General features: G+C 44.3%; 1 protein-coding gene and 1 pseudogene across 1 annotated transcript in view; one reads left to right on the top strand and one right to left on the bottom strand.

Annotated features, from left to right (window-relative positions):
- Positions 1-17,619, top strand: part of WDR90 (WD repeat domain 90) — a 135,613-nt gene that overhangs the window by 20,513 nt on the left and 97,481 nt on the right. The window lies entirely within an intron of this gene.
- Positions 15,546-17,619, bottom strand: part of LOC121914346 — a 4,568-nt pseudogene continuing 2,494 nt past the window's right edge.

Raw genomic sequence — 17,619 nt, 5'->3', positions numbered from 1 at the left:
ACCCGTTTGATTATAGGAAAGAACACGCTTTCTGCAACCCGAGCTAACTTCATCCTCCCACACACCCCACACTCAACAGAGTTATCGCTGAACAGCTGTTGTTCTCTGAGTTGGAAAAAAAAAGGCAGAGAGAGGCCGGAGGAAGTTTGGCAGCCTGTGTCTGCTCCAGCTTTTCCCTACACAATAGGAATGAATTTGGACCGGCAGGAGCAGGGCATGGCGCAAACACCAAAAGGCCAAACGGGGAGGTGTGCGCCCACGCAGCTTCAGAAGTTTCTGACAAGTTGTTCCACACAGAAACAACAAGACTGTGAGCCCGACACACTTTTCCATTCCCGACACTATTCATAAATTGTTGGTGTATAGCCTTCTTTCGACTTATGGCAATCCTTACGGTGACCTTATCATAGGTTTTCTGGTGCCTTCCGAGTGTGGACACTCCCCGCTCATCCCAGTGTGCTTTCATACTCTGGCTCTAGGGCTGTCGTCCCAAGCTCCCCCCTCTATCCACCATCTTGCTCTCAGTCTCTGGACCACACCCCCATTGCCCCCACTGTCGTCTCTTGTACTCTTAACTCTTGTTGGCTCGTAACCCCCCCCAGAATCCCTCCCTTCCGTGTGGGAATTGGGCCACGTGGGCAAATGATAAGGCTTAGGCAACAGATTTCTTTTAAGCATAGCAAGTTGGCTCCAGGTCCCTTTCCTTTTCTTGTTTAGTGCCTACAACCTGCCAGCTGGACAGAATGAGAACTCGCTGGTTTCTCCTTTTTCTTGGTTTCATTTCTTGGTCTTTAGGTGCAGTCGACGGTAGCATCAGTCCAACAGAGAAGAAATCAAAGAAAGGCAAACCAATCAAAGAGGAGGACAATGTCCTGGTCTTAAAAAAGAGCAACTTCGACCAGGCCCTGAATGAGTCCAAGTTCCTGCTGGTTGAATTCTGTGAGTATTTCTTGTTCTAAAGTTGTCTATACCTAATATTGACAGCCGTCGGTCAATGAGCATTGGCTTTTGGCTTTGAATCAATTTAAATCAAAGCATATTTGCATCTTACCAAAACCTGACCAGAATGCCTCAGTGATATTTGCTCTGTGGGCATCACAGCTGGGTAGAAAGTCAGTGTGCAAAGCTGTGGTTGGCCACAAATGGCCTCTTTACATTCTCAACCTCATTTTGGATAGATAACTTGGGAGAACCATGGCCTCTCTATCAAAGATAATCGAGGTAGAAGGACTCATATACATGAGTTACCAAGTGCCCAGTGATTTAACGCATAGGTGGAAATCATGTGGCTCTCCAGGGCCCATTTATACCACACAATTATAGCACTGCAATTCTACTTTAACTTCCCTGTAATCCTGGGATTTATAGTTTGGGGGGATTTAAAATTCTCAGACAGAGAGCTCTTGTGCCTCACCAAAATACAATTCCCAGGATTCCATAAGTTGCTGCTATGGCAGTTGAAACGGAATCAATATGCCATAGCTGACTAGTGTGAATGAACCCCATATGTTTCTGAGCTGCAGGTTCCAGCATTTCTTGACTTTGACTATGCTGACTAATGCTGCTAGGACTTGCCTTCCAAGGACAGCTGTAGGGCTGCATGATTTCCACCCCTGATTTAATGCGTTTACTATAATTGCTATTAACAATTGCATTTAGACCCATTACATCAAATTTCTCCCAGGTAGGTAAAAAAATCCTGTAATATTTTTAGGGTCTGGCATCTAGCATAGGGTGTTTCTTCCAAAGGTACTTTGTGTGTTGCTATGAATAGTGGCGACAGTTGTACCCACAGCCTGATCACCATTTGATCTAAAATGGCTTATTCCTTAATTTTTTGTAATTTTTATATCTTAGGGTGGTTTACAATTAAAAAAACAAACCCAAATGACAAGAAGCTGATTCAGATATCAAAATATTGGAATTGTAGTAGTACCAACAAATTAAAGTTTATGTGCTTGAAGAGGAAAGTCTTAAACTGAAAGTTTATTATGAGAATGCCGGATGGCTCTTTCAAAGGAGGACATTCCAGAGATTGAAACTGCCACTACTAAGAAACCCCTTTGCTTGGTAGCCACCTCTCACTCCATTATGACCAGTGGCTCCCATAGAAGAACTTCTGAGAATGGTCTTCACTGTTAGGCAGGAACATATGGGAGAAAGTGCTCTGTCAAGTAGGCTGGTCCTAGGTTCCTTTAATGCAGTGATCTCCAAACTTTTTTGGGCTGCTGCCCCTTTATTTTTGAGTGACAACTCTAGTGCCCCCCAATGCCTCTCTAAGGATGGGGGCCTGTCCTGTCACCACCAATTCTACTCTCGCTTTGTGCCAGCCAGACAGCCAGCCAAGCAGCGGCATCAACCTCAACCATGTGCAGCTCGCTACCATCACCTCCTTCGTCTCAGCTACTCATGTGTGAATATAGCAGAAGAAGTGGACCAGGTCTGCTTCGCCCTCTCACTTGCACTGACCTTACAACAAAAGGAAGGCTGGCTAGCTGACTGCTCAGTTGCTGCTCCCAGGGTGACAGGGTACAAAGGGAGCAGTGACTGAGTAGCTCATTGAGCGGCAGGGAAAAGATGAGATCAGGCGTATGCGATAATCCCCATAGACCAAAACCCCACCTGTGTCTTATGCATGCATAAGTTCCTATTTGGAATTGGTTAGATATTTTTGTCTGATACGGAATGTCATGATTCAATTGAAAGTTGAGACAGCAAAGTTGCAGATATGGTGCCATTCTTCCACACATATAAGCGTGCATGCTATTGTGCAACGTCATTCAGCACAAGGGTTGCATAGCACAATGTGTAATTCCTCCTGTAGACATTCTATGCAAACCTGATGTAAAATCTCACTCATAGTTTCGGTTTAGCATGAGATAGTTTAGAGAAGGGCTGGCATTTGTGAGCATCTTGCTTCTGATGTGGGAATACTGAGCCCCCAGCACCCCTCCACAGATGTGTTTCCATATGTATTGCAATCCTCACATATTGCCCTCTTAATTTTTTAAATGCTTTTGTTGGAGTAGATAATCCTTGCACCTTCTTTTTCTTGATATACAATCTTTTTAATGCATTAGTTCACACAGAAGTTGTATGGGTGTGTGTGTGTGTGGGGGGGGAAGAGATGATTATGTCTCAAGGGAACAAACATAGCAATCACATCATTTGACAGTTGTAGAAATAATGCAGTTTGACATCACTTTAACTGCCATGGCTCCATCCTACAGAATCCTGGGATTTGTAGTTTTTGTGAGGCACTAGTGCACAGTGGCCCAGTGATTAAGACACTGACTCTGACAGTTGCAAGATCGGCAGGTCAGCAGTTTGAGACCCAAGCCTTGCATGACAGAGTGAGCTCCTGTCACTAGTCCCAGCTTCTGCCAACCTAGCAGTTTGAAAGCATGCAAATGCAAGCAGACAAATAGGTACCACCTTGCTGGGAAGGTAATAGTGTTCAATGCAGCCATGCTGGCCATATGACCATGGAGTCGTCTTTGATAACGCTGGCTCTTTGCCTTAGTAACGGAGATGGGCACCATCCCCTACAGTTGGATGTGACTTGACAACCTTGTCAACAGATTTATATCTTTACCTTTAGCACTGTTTGACAGAAAAGGCTAAAGATCTTGTAAAATTACAAATCCCAGGATGTCATAGGATGGAGGTACCCCACTTAACATGGTGTCAGACTACATTATTTCTACATTGTGGAAGCACAGCAAGTTAACAATCAACACTTGCTGAAATCCCCTCTTCCACATAACCATTAAAGGCACAGGACTCCTCTCTAGTTTTCACTCTGGCAATCCTGAGACAGTCATGCCATTCTTTGAGGGGAGGGCTGTTTGTAATGATTTCTTGGATTTGTACTAATGCATTTCAAGGTGTTTTTTCCCCTGTTGGTGCATGGTTGGCTGACGTCACCTAATGGTAGAAGGACAATTTCTCCATTCTGAATGCTGGGTATGGCTACGAAAAAAAAGTCCTGGACCATAGAAATGTATTTAGATATGTGAAGCCCTCCTCCAGCAATTACAGCACCAAATACTGCAGTCTGCTGGCACATTTGCCCTCTCCAGAGGATCTGTTTGAAAGAAATGGAACATGCAGCAACAAATACTGCCACCTCCTGACATATTTGTCCTGATCTGAAAGAACCATAGATCTAATGACTGACCACTCTTATTGCACACAAAATTCTTTGACTCTGTTCAGTCTTCTGTGCACAAGAGTCAGGACTTGGTAAAATTATTCATTTTGCTGGGATTTACTAGGGAATTCTGTCTGATGTTCTGAAAACTAGTGCTTGGCAGCCATCTGTGTGTGACTTGCTGAAAAAAGGAACAGAGATATGGCGAGTAAATATGGTAACCGGTCTCTTCTCAGCTGCAGAAAGAGGCAGGAACACCCTTGAAAGTCAAGTTTGGGGAGGTGTGTGTGCCAGCCACGAAATCCTTTGAAGTGGCTAATGCATGTCGCTTGTTCTCTGGCCTTTTCATGTAACAAAAAATAGGCACCACATTATCTGAGAAACGTTGGAGAGTTTCACACTATAATGTTGGTTTGGTCTATGCTTCCTTGAGATACTTCCAAAACCTTCGGTTGTGACAGTTAATGGTCCTTGTACGACTGCTAGATTGCCTGAATGGCTTTATGGCAAATGGGGATTATTCTGGTGGATGTTCTGTCTAGCTGGATCTTTTAAAGAAAGCCTTCTAAGAAGGGGAATTACTTTCCTCTTCCTAATAAAATATAATAATTTGGCCTGTGAAGGATATAGACTGGAGTCGGCAGCTTTTTCACTATTGAGGCTTGTATTCCTGGCACAGGAAGACAGGAGTCACATATTGTGGGTGGTAGTGCTGTTAAACCTAAGTTTGGATAACTACACACCTTTTCTTTTTCTCCTTTCCTCTTTCTCTATGCAATAGCCATGGATTCCTCCACAGGAAGAGAGTTAGACTAGAAGACCCTTGGAAGCTCTTTGACACAATTGACGAAATCCTAACAGTATCCCAAACTGTCTGGAAACTGGCATAGCTCAAGCAACATTTGGATTGGATTGTGGAACTGCAGAGCTTTACACTAAAATATAAATGTCCGTTGTGCTTACCGTTCTCATGAAGCAGAAGACTTGGTGGGCTGTTTTTCCCACAGTGGCTACCATAGACTCTTGGCTTTCTCCTGTTGATCTTTATCCATGAAAATAAAAAGTGGAAGTGTAATTATGATGAAGCGTGAAGGGACTTGTTCAATCATTCTGTGAATGATGAAACAGTGGCAGCAAAGTTCAGCATTAGCAAAGAGCAGTGACCTAGGGATACTCATGTATTTCACCACCCTCCCCTATGAAGTCTCCAATGCATGGGATGATCTGCAATAAAAGTAAAAGAAATCAAGCAAGTAGTAGGGATAAAGAGATCCCTTCTTCACCCTCTCTCTCTCTCTCTCTCTCTCTCTCTCTCTCTCTCTCCCTCCTTCCTTCCCTCACTTCTTTTTCTCTTCCAGTGGAGATGCTTGAAGTGGCTAGTAAGGGGCTGAGCTGAATCAGGGACATAGTAACCACACACCATAGCTCTGATATGGCCTTTCCAGGGTGCAAAAAAGAGCCACAAAAAGCGGCCACAGGTGCCATGCCTCTCCACATGGCATGCGGCATCATAGCGCTCCTCTGGCGCTGTGTCCATACAACGCAGCACCGAAGGAGGGCCACCAAACTGTGGCAATGCGGCTATGGCACCCTTTCCAGGGCACAAAAAATGGCTCCTTTTTGTCCAACAACATCCAGGAAGTCAAATGTCCCCTACCCTTCGTATAGACCAAAATCACATTTCTCCAGTCCAGTCTCATTTAAATTCCACTCCTAGGGCTGAATGACTAAGGAATGTCCTCTGTCAAAATTAGGTTATATAAAAGCTTGATGGGCTGGTGTCTTCTCTTGATGTGCAAATCTTATGTTCTTTCCTCTGCCAATGCCATAGATAGAAGATAATCATGAAATAATTAACATGAAAATGGAACTGGTGGGAATGATTTTAAAACAAATGATTGCATCGTCTGCTTAGAAGATGATTAATGGAAGCCTCATGATAAGTGTGATGAAAATAAATGTTTCTGGAATTTGAAATGGATCAGCAAGTGAAGATAAAAAGATTAAAATCATTAACTCGTTTATCAAAAGTTTAATGGAGGTGAAGGTCCATGCCAGTTTTGGATGGCACAGTTACATAATGTGGTGTCTTGAAGGAGAGCTAGACAAGGTCAGGGATTTCTCCAGATCAAGTGTGGGCAGACTTTGGCCTGCTGGGTGTTGGACTGTGACTCCCAGTAATGGTTAGGTATCGTTTTTACTGCTGACTAGATAATCATATTTCTTTGTTTTCGGATCTTTGCAGACATTGCTTTATCTGGGCCATCTCAGAGTTTGGCTGCTGAATTTGCTAAGGCTGCAGAACAATTTAAGAACGAAGCTGTGGATATCCGATTTGGCAAAGTGGATGTGGCAGACCAGAAGGACTTGAAAAAAGAATTCAACATCCAAGAATATCCCACTCTGAAGTTTTTTGTAGATGGCGACAGGAAAAAACCCATTGACTGCAAAGGTAAATGAAGACTAGGGCCCGAAAGGCACAAGCCAAATAAAGCAGCTTCCAGCACTTTGGGGGCTCAGTGTTTAGATCAGTGATGGTGAACCTTTTACAGACCAAGTGCCCAAACTGCAACCCAGACTCCACCTATTTATTGCAAAGTGCCACATCCCTCTGGCTTTCTAATAAGAAAGTCTGGCAAACTCTGTGCTAGGGCGACAGCATGTGTGCCCACAGAGAGGGCTCTGAGTGCCACTTCTGGCACGTGTGCCATAGGTTCGCCATCACTGGTTTAGATGATGCATGTTCCCAAAGCGGCCAGGAGCAACCAGATTACAAAGGAGTTGTTTTGAATTGACTCCTGACCTGCATGGCTTGGGACTGCAGCGGTGGTCCATGGTTCCAGCATGATCATGGTTGGAGAGCCAGTCTGCTTTGCCCCTTAATTTCGGAGCTGCTGATCTTGCAGGCAGCTGTTTTACTCACAAGAGGGAGCTTGTGCCTAACTCTCAAGTGTGGAATAGTATAACTTCAAAACTGTAACTGAAGGCAATAGGGATGAGAATGTGTAACAGTGCTGAACTGAAAGGGGAAAGAAACATGCTTCACAAAGAGTGCCAGTTGTGCATTGCCAGAAAAAGAGGGCACAGATTTGTATATGCCACTTTATAGGAAGATATGCAAATTGTAAACAATTGCTCCGATTTGAATAGAAATACGGTGTGTCACCGGAACATGGTCAAAAACGTTTTGCTGCCTAAGACAGAGCAGTAAATGGGATCCCACCACCTACTCATTTCAAGGTGTACAGGATCCTAAACCACTCAAGTTACTTTGGCACAGGAGGCAAAATATTCCACAAGCGCCTCCCCTGAACGTTGGCAGTAATAACAATTTGCTGATGTATAGGACACTCTAACCAGCTGCATGAGAAAATTACTATATGTCAATCTGCTTCATGACAGGGCTGCCTCTACCTCTAGGGGCTTAGGCTGCATCAATAGAAGTATAGTGTTCTAGATCAAGAGAGTAATAGTGCTACTCTATTCGCTTTGGTCAGGCTCCACCTGGAATAATATTGTGTTCCGTTCTGGGCACCTCAGTTTAAAAAAGATGTTTGAGAAACTGGAGCCATGTGTCCAAAGGGGATGACTAAAGTGGTGAAGGTCTGGAAACCCTGTCCTATGGGAAACGACTTAAGGAGCTGGGGATGTTAGCCTGGGAGAGAGACGGTTAAGAGGTGATTGATAGCCCTGTTTACATACCTTGAACGTATGTCCTATTGAGGACGGAGGCAGCTTGTTTTCTCCTGCTGCTCCAGAGAACAAGACTGGGAACATGGATGCCAGCTTCCAGGAAAAGCGATCTCCACCTCAACATCAGGAGGGACCTTCCTGACAGTAAGGGCCTGTTTCGACAGCGGAACACACTCCTTTCCTCGAGTGGGCGTCTTTTCCTTCCCTGGGGTCTTTAAGCAGGGCTGGATGGCCCCATCCTGTCAATTGGGATGCTTTGATTGAGGAGTTTTCTGCATGGCAGACGGTGTGGTTGGACTGGATCAGGGCCCCTTGGGCAGGGCCGTAGCCAGGATTTTGGAAGAGGGGGTGTCTCCGACTACGTGCCACCACCATTATATGGGCCTTGGGTGCGGCGGCGCAGTCCGCACACCATTCATTTTTCTAATGTGACAGGGGGGGTCCGGACCCAAGAACCCCCCCTGGCTACATCCCACTTGGGGTCTTTCCAACCTCTATGATTCTATGTGTCTGTGCAAAATTTTTAAAAGTGAGACACAGCAAGCAAGCTGTAATGCATCCCTGATTGGTCCAGGTAATCACACCCAATTTAGGGTTTTGTGTGTCTTGTCTCACAAATCAACCAAGGCAAACATTATACCAGGCCTTCTTTAGTTGCTCAGAACAGAAATGTGTTATACTCCTGATGGCAGTTACAGAGGAAGGAATAACCCGAAGGGACAAATGGTGCTGAGAGAAACCTTGTGGTGTCCGGGTGTTACGTCTATATTATTTATTAACGTATTATGGGCCTGAATGGACAGTTTCTTCCTGACCGTTTCACCAGCATCTGTGGCTGGCCACATCAGAGAAGATGCCAGCCACAGATGCTGGCGAACATTCAGGAAGAAACTCTTCTAGAAACATGGCCACGTCGCCCGCAAAAACCCACAAAAGACTATGGGTGCGGCATGAACTCTTCGACTTCATCAATTGGTTATTCGGACTGCCTCTGGAAGCACATGGACCTCTCTCTTTGGTGAACCACAACAGCTAGGCTACCCAAATAAAATAGCTCTTTTGCCAAAGTGTCTTTAGTTTTCAGCACCGAAGTGGCTCCCGTGCGGCCTGTCCTCCCTGTCTTTCTTTTGCAGAGGCAGGGAATCACAAAGTGGATTCACTGGAGGCCAAGGCGGCCTGATGGCCCCAGCGCAGGTTTACAGGATGGGAGGCACAGCGGGCGCGCACTCTTTTGATGGCAGGTTGAAGCTTTCTTCAAAAACAGCTGGTGCTGTTTTGGGGACAAGCCTTTCCCCTGGGGGCTTTGGAGAACAGATGAGCAATAAACACGGAGCTAATTGCAGCTGCTCATCTGCAGCGAGAGCCAATCTCTTGAAAGATCAAGCACTCATGGTGAGAGGCTAAGCCATGGCAGGCCAAACCATTAGCCACTGTGCTTGGTCGTTTTTTTATCTTTAATTTAATTTTTATTAGTCTGGAAAGTGGAAACGGAGAAAGGTCCTGGCGGTCTTTAAGATGTGGAGATGTTTTTTTTTTAAATCTCAAAAATGGATGCTGCGTCTGTCATAGAAGCTGGGTGGGAGTGGTGTTAATGGGGATCAGGCGGAGCAGCATGATGGTTGCAACAGCCCCATAGAAATAATGGGCTATGAACCCAACAGGTCTACTCTGTTTCCATTGACAAGCATGTGCTGCAAAACCAGGGCTTCTGCGGTCAGTCTTCAATGGACAATTCGTACTTATTTAGCTTTAGAAGACTTGCTCCTGGCAATCCAAACAGCTTGGAGCGGTTGTTGTAGGATCAAACCCTGCGCCTAGCTTTTGGGCTGTCCCCTAGACAGTCTGTCCATGGGAGAGCTAGTAAAAGTATGTTATGGCGGAGAAATTTTGGAAGCTGTGTCCAAAAAGGAACTTTCCCAAAACTCTAGACCTGCGGAGAGTGACAAATTGACAACCCACATTTCTGCATTTGCCACTATTTCTCCCGGATCATTTCGGAATGATTGCGCATTCGGAAGACATGTTTAAGCACCGCTCAGTGTTCCATTTTGTTCTCACGGTATGTGATAGGATACACCATGGCCCCCCTATTTGGTCGCATTAGGGCTGAAAAGAATAGGGGGACTCCTGTGTGCTAACAGTAAGTAAATTCTAATCTGTGACGGCACATTTAGGAGAGATAGATGGCTTTTTAAGCCTGCGATGAAGCTGAGCAGGCAGTGTCGCTGCAAGAGCAACGCTATTGCAGTCACGTATGGAAGGCCAAGTGCAAAGAGGCCATTTGCCAGCCACCTTACAAGGCAATGCCCAATTACTATCCCCCATTTTTGGCATGCCACATTTGGTTGCTGTTCTGGATTATTGCCATCAGAAGGGGACCTGAGCCAAAGTTCATTTACGACTACAACATCACTTTTAAAACAATGGCGTGTTAAACTACAAGCATATCTTAACATTTCAGATTGAAACTGGGGCTTGGTTCGCCTGGGTGGCAAAATGCACATCTACCCCAACCATATTTCCCCATCCTTAGCGTAAGTCAAAAACTAAGGCCTGTTCCAAACTGCCAAAATAAAGCTGCTTTGGTCCTTTGGAGGCATTGCCTTATTTAAAATATGCATGGTCCTACAGAGCCCGGAGGTCGCACCAAAAGCTACACTCCATTTCCTAATCATGGGGCAGCTTTGGGCAGCTTCCAGATTCTTAGGATGCATGCATTCTTTAAAACAGCATTACTTCCAAAGAGATCCCAAGCAGCTTTATTTTGGCAGTCTGTACACAGGCCCACTTAAGTATAAACAATGTACCGCATTCTGTCAATATAGTTAACTTCAGTACAACTTACAATACTAAAAAACACTAGTACTAAAATCTCCCTAGCAGGTAAAGCAGCTGTTGTACTGGACGCATGTTCACCCTGCCACAAAAGTGGGACTGCCACTTTGGAAAGGGAAAGGTCCTTCTCCTTGCCCATCTCCAGCCTCCGCTTGCCATATGCCACGTGAGCTTAGCAAACCCTTCGGTTGTTCCTTGTCAAAATGATCCATGGGCCTCGATCCAATGCGCCTTTCCAAGCGTGCTTCGTATGGCAGAAGAACGAGGGGTGCTGTGTCCCAAAGCACTTACTGCTGAAACTCCTGCTGACTTTCCTTTTTAGCTTTCTAATTCTTCCTATTCTTCTCTAAGGGAGGAAACAAGGCATCCTCAGCCTCCGCTGAGCAGAAGCAATAAAAAAGCCTGGCAGATTCCGACTGTTAAATCATTAATTATCTAGTACCTCTCCAAAAGCGGATTTGCTGCTCAAGCCATTATGGCGGCGTTGCAACCTTCCAGACACAACAAAGCCAGAGACACTCTAGAACCCATATTATTTTTTTTTTTTATGCCAAAGGCAATCGGCATGGATTTACACTGACGCTCCTGCAGTTGGTTGGGGAGAGAATCATACATTATAACCGTCTCCCTATTGATCTGTTTTTTCCTGTTCCTCCTGATCTTGGCTCCCTGATTCATCCTCGTGCTGCTTGCCTTCACTTCTGTTCAGGTAAGGTAGGATGAAGGTGCTTGCTTTAGGCAGGCGATACTGGCTGTCATGAAAGGCAGCACCCGTTCATTCCATTGCATATATAATGCCTTGGGTGTCCATGACTGTTTGCTTGATTAACTTCAACTTGTCACCTGCAAGAGTGATGCGATGAATAAAGGTGACTCATAACATTTCAACAATATTTGAGAGAGTGCCAAACAGCCACTCTGTTCTCTGCTTTGAGCAAAAGAGTGGGCCACCAGAATTGATTGAATTAAGACAGGCTCCAGACTACACAAAGAAGTTCCCCCACATCCCCGAGGGCCATAGTGTTCATGTTGCACCGGAAACATGGAAAGGAAACCCTCGTCTGCAGAAATCTCACAGTGTATCAATTCCCAGAGGGGTAGTCAAGTTCGCCCACTGCTCAAACACCATAAAAGGGTCCTGAAAGGACTAGCAGGTTTATTCTGTCTGGAAACATCGGGCCATACGACAGGCCAAATAAAGTTGCTTCAGGTCACTTTGGAGGTATGCTGTTTTACTGATGTCTGCATCCTAAGAGTCCAAGAAGCTGCCACCAAAGCCACCTTTGGTCCTTCGGACTAGATCATCGGGCTTTGGTTGCAAGCTTCCAGACTCTAGGATGCATGTATCATTAAACAGCATCCCTCCAAAGTGACATGAGCACGCTTTATTTTAGCCTCTCTGCTGGGGCCATAGTTTTGATTTCCAGGTGCATGAAGCTCTAGTGGGCTCTGCCACAAACAGATGATGCTACTGAATATTGGCTTGTTTGTAAACAGTTTCACAGGACTTCCGTTAACCCGTGTTTGGACAGCGCTGAAGTGAAGGTGAAATGTACTGAAGGTCGTACGGACTTGACTACAAATCGTTGTCGGCCGCAAGATTATTAATCCAAAACACTGAAGGTTAAAGGTTTATACCCAAAAACAGAGGCATGGTTATTAAAGATGTCCGATAACAATAAATTTAACATCTAGACTACATTCTATTTTTTGAATTTTTAATTTTTTAAAATTCCTTTGACAATTTCTTTAAAAGCATCACATTTAACCAAATCTTGTTAGGTAAATCTACATTTATTCGCTGCGTATGCTAATGTGGTGTATGGTAATGTAATTCCATTACGCCAGGTTAACGGAAATCCCGCCTAATGCGCATCAGCAGCCCCTGCAAACAATGCGGCTTGTTGCTTGGACGCAGCAGGACTTCAAATAAAAGGTTCTTGCAATTCAATCCACCCAAGGCAGTTCCTTATCTATTCTGCTTTTCTTTTTAGACTCTTTCCCCGACTCTTAATATATGCAATATGTTGCATGATACTATGTACATGAATGCAAATACATGTGAGGTCCTTCAAGCACGGCTAATGCCTACTTAACGTTTGATGACAAAGCTAATCAATTGGAATTCACATTTACATACAGAACTATCGTTTTGATTACCTCTTCAGATCAGGCAATTTTGTTTTGGAACCCCACTTTAGTTCGTAGTAAAACTATATACACAAATGTTTCAGCAACAAGTGTAAAAATATGCATGCATGCACCTCTAAATGAAAGAGAAGAAATCTGTAGCCATTTAGGATATAATGTACACTGTACACGCTCTTGGGCAATGTTGTTGTTACTTTGGGAAACTCTGCCTTGGTTCTAAAAGCTGAACCACCTGGGAAGTCCTATCATGCTAGGCACACTGGAATATGACGGCTCGCCATACACCCACCTACATTGCTCTACTAACCCAATGCTCAAATCTGGTCATGCCGCTTGGAAGACCACTCCGACAAACCAAAAGCACCTAAATGGCAGCACTTTAGCAATCGCCTAGAGCCTCATCCTCCATTGCAAGAACCTAATGGCGAGGGAGAGAATCTGTCAGATTCACTTTTATAACTGTCAGATTTTAAATGTAATTTTTATCCTGTTTATTAAAAAATTGGTTTTTTTTCAGATTGTGTGATGTGCAACAACATGAAACAAATGGAAATTTACAACATTGGCATTTGCCAAATGTAAAAGATCTAGATCAAGCGGAAGTCATGTGCCACTATATTATGCTTTTGGTTCAGCCCCAACTGGAATATGTGTCCAGTTCTGGGCATCACAAATTCAAAACGGACGTTGAGAAATGGAGGCCATGTGTCCAAAGGAGGGCAGTAAAATGGTGAAGGCGTTCTGGAAACCCATGAAGCCTTATGAGGAGATACTTAGGCGATGGAGGATTTTTTAGCCTGAGAAGAGGGAGGTTAGAGGTGTATGAAAGCCCTGTTTAAAATATTTGAAGGATTTCATATTGAGGCGGGGGCAAACTTGTTTCTGCTGCTCCAGAGAACAAGGCCCTTCAATGCAAAAAACTTGCAGGAAAAGAGATTCCAGCTCAACATAGGAGGAACCTCCTGACTGAAAGGGTGTTGACCGTGGACAAAACCTTCCCTCGGCGTTCACGGGAGTCTCCTTCCTTGGAGGTCTTGGATGGGGCCATCTGCGGGAGCAATAAACTCTAGAACCTGGAGTTTCTTATTTTACCCCTGTGTTATTGGCCACACTGGTTTGATAGTAATAAGCAAAACTCATCAGCTTTCTGGTTTCCATTACTCTCTTCATTAGTGTATTCTTATCAGAAAGATGGAATTCACTCCTCCAATTCCCCCTTTCGATCTTTTCTGTGGGTCTCCTACTACACCTGCCTGAAAACAGTGTTGCAGATCAGCTCATGATGAACGAAGCAATTGGATGTGTGTAGGAACAGGGTACTTATGTGCCACCATTTTGCTATACCAACACATAAGATGGTGTTACAATAGTCTCGCATTTTTAAGGAGGGCATGAACTGCCCAAAAAATGATTATTCAACAAACAATAAATAATTAAATTGTGTCCATTTTTCTCCTCTGCATTGCCAAAGGTCTTGCATGCCAGTGACCTTTATAATTCCTCTTCTCTTAGCTGTAAGTTGATCTTTTGGAGATGCCTTTTGCTTGGGATTCCTTTAAATGTAGTGTCCAATGGTGAAAAAAATTGTGAGGTCACTGGTATGTTATTCAATGCCATCTTTCTTTGGATTACCCTTTATGGATGAATGGATGACTGGATGAATGCTGAATTCACAAATAGAAATCCCTCTTGAAGCTGCCAGCCACAGATGTGGCTAAACAATCGGAATAAACTCTTCTAGGACATGGCCACATAGCCCCAAAAACCCCACAAAAAACTATGGATGCCGGCCATGCAAGCCTCGACTCACAAAAACCCCACTCTTTTTACATTCCTATCCCTGCCCCCATGTATGCAAAAAACCCACTAAGAAGCTTAGAGTAAGGAAGTCCACTGATCCTTATGCCCTTTGGAATGACAGTTCCCACAAAAAACAGCTACGTATATCAGGAAGGTAAAGACCTTGCCAGGCCTGGGCATGGGGCCTTAAATGGTCCTAATTTAAAAAGAGATGCCCCAAGTTGTTTTTGTTGTTGTTATTTTTTTCTTGCTCTCAGGATACCCTCCTCTCTTTTTTGTCAATGGATCTTGGCTCTGGATCCGATGGCTGCAGGTACCTTTTGCATGGGAAGAAGATCGACTTCAGTTCTGGTGAAAAGAGAACCTGCAACAATTTGAGTATGTGCACATACAAATACTTTCTTGATGACTCCCTCCTTCTTGAAAGGACAACAACCCAGCAATAAGATTCCATGCCACGCATAAACCGAAAACAGAACCAGTATCAGGTAAGCAAGGGGCCCACAAGGTAACTGCCCCCATCCATCGATAGATTAGATAGACGGTTAGCTAGAAATTAAGTGTAGATGCATTTTGATTGAAACTTCGGTTCATCAGATTCTAGGTTTGCACTGGAGTCGTTTTCACCCACAATATTTCATGGCACCCGTACTTGGATGCAAAACATCAATTCCCAAATGCCTTCATATTGCAAGGCTATGTGCTATTGAAGGCAGTTAAGGCTGCTTTGCCTTTCCTCCTGTTTCTCCCCAACATCAGAGGCCTCTATCTCCCAGTTCTAGCCCACTGATCTCCGAATCTCTGGAGAAATGAATCCAAATGGCTGCTTTGTGACGTGACCATTTGGCCAATACATCCTATGGACGTTAAAGCTTGAACTTATCTTGTATCCAGAGCTAGCCATCGCTGACCGTCAGGGGCTATCTTTATAGGGCTTTCCGTTCTTATCTTATTGGTACACAACATTTAATACCGTGCGAGTTGGCAGGGGATATCCAAGGCTGCTAAGTTATGGAAACCGTTATGGTTTGTATAGAACTGAAACAGTGCCTTCTGGGCCACTTAAAGAAGGCCTTAAGTTGTTGCAGCTGCCATTGTGCGGACTCGCTGCTAATAAAAACAATACAGGAAGAAATTGATGGCGGTGTTCAAAACAGCGCCAGCATGTTGGCAAACATCCGAGACAATGTGGATAGGACCAGCTGTTGTTTCTTGGAGACAATAAAGGTGGTAACCAATATCATTGATAAATCCCTCGGCTGCCCAAAGGATGCAAAAATCGAGGTGATGGAAACCAAGATGGCGGTTGTTTTCCTGCGAAATAGCCTCTAGTCGAAAACTTAACTTCTGACGCACCTTGTACACAATGATGGAGCTCAAGATAAGAAAATAAGGCAAGGTACTAGTGACGGTAAAAACAGTGGACCAGCTCAGGATGTGATGGACCAGTGTACTTGTGTAGTCCTTTCCAAATATTGGCCACCAATTCGTAGGGGAAATGCTGGTCAGAAAGCAAATTGGACGTAGCCGCTTACGATTGATCTTTTGGGTGCGAGCCGGGTAAGAAACCATGTGGTATTTAGCGGGTGGCAAGACTGCGATATACCGGTGATGGTCAGTTGCACAGTAATCCAGATGGAGGTTGTGAATGGCGCGATCCAACACCACAATACTTTGTTCAGGATCTCCGGCATTTGCTTTTCAAGATGAAGTCTTCAAGAGAAAGTCCACAAAGACGATGAAGAAGAATCACCAAGCCAAGTCCGCAGTGCGAGAGCTAAAAGGTAGTTATAGGCGGACTTTTGTCGGCGAAAGCCCCCAATTGCGGACGCGGATTGATGACTGTCAAAAGTTTGCTGTCGGAGACGGGAAACGAGAGAAAAGAAACAGTTATTATAGCCTTAAGGAGGCAGGGTGGCATCGATATTTGAGACATTGAAAGATCTTAACGTATGTCCCTCCTGCTTCCAATTTAGCTTGCAGGAAATTTGGTTTACATAACCCAAAAAACACATGTCTTGTCTTTCTGAAAGCTTACACACTCACTCCTGGAAGCTACTGAGAGTTATGACTAATAGTAAATACAATACAATTCTAACATAACGCATAATGGGTTATTCAGTTAGATAAAACCTGGAATAAGAGTTCATAAATTGCTTGTCTAATGAGGCTTATGTTACACTGTTAAAAAAATATCCCCCCAAAACCACCAACTAGCCCAAAGTGCGTTCTTTCTAAACCTCTGAGAAAGTCTGTTTCGGGGAAATATGGAAAGTTTTGTTGTTATCTGACTTTGTCTTGGAGTACACAAAGCGGGACACATGCATCACAACAAAACCAGTGTTTTCCTAAGACTTAGGGCAACAAAATGAAATGCATAGATATAAGATGGGGGACCACTTGGCTGAATGAGGACATATTATGGTGAAAGGGGATCTAGGAGTCTAGCAGCCCAAGTTCAGCATAAAGTTAACCAGTGGAGTGGCAGTCTCCAGAGGCTTTAAAAAAGAGGCTGATGGCCATCTGTCAGGGATGCTTTGACGAGAGCTTCCTGCATGGCCGAATGGGGTGGATGGATTGGCCACTTGGGGTCTCTTCCAACTCTATCGTCTATGATTCTAAGTGTGGGTTTTTTTTTTTTTTTTTTGGTGTGTAAACAGCGCATTGGGCCTGATGGGGATTCTGCTTATTCACTTTCACCACCAAACATGAGGATATCCTCTGAATATAACCACCTGCTGTTGCTTCACTTTACACATCTTATAGTTCATGAACAAACATGGAGCTTCAGTATTCTGATGGCGTGTTTTGCCCGCATTAATATTTCATTTGATTCAGTAACTACTCCTCGGAAGAGCTAATGCAGAACTTGATGTCATCTCTGGATCGTGCGACTGCCTTTTCAGGCCAGTAAAGAATAACCTATGAGGAGTCCTTAAATAGAAGTGATGAAAGGGTGGACTCAAAAGAAAACTTTATGTCCCTTA

This window comes from Sceloporus undulatus, chromosome 8 (genome assembly GCF_019175285.1).
Source record: "Sceloporus undulatus isolate JIND9_A2432 ecotype Alabama chromosome 8, SceUnd_v1.1, whole genome shotgun sequence".
Classification (NCBI taxonomy): domain Eukaryota; kingdom Metazoa; phylum Chordata; class Lepidosauria; order Squamata; family Phrynosomatidae; genus Sceloporus; species Sceloporus undulatus.
Note: the sequence above shows the minus strand (reverse complement) of the source record. Positions and strands in the feature narration are given on the sequence as shown.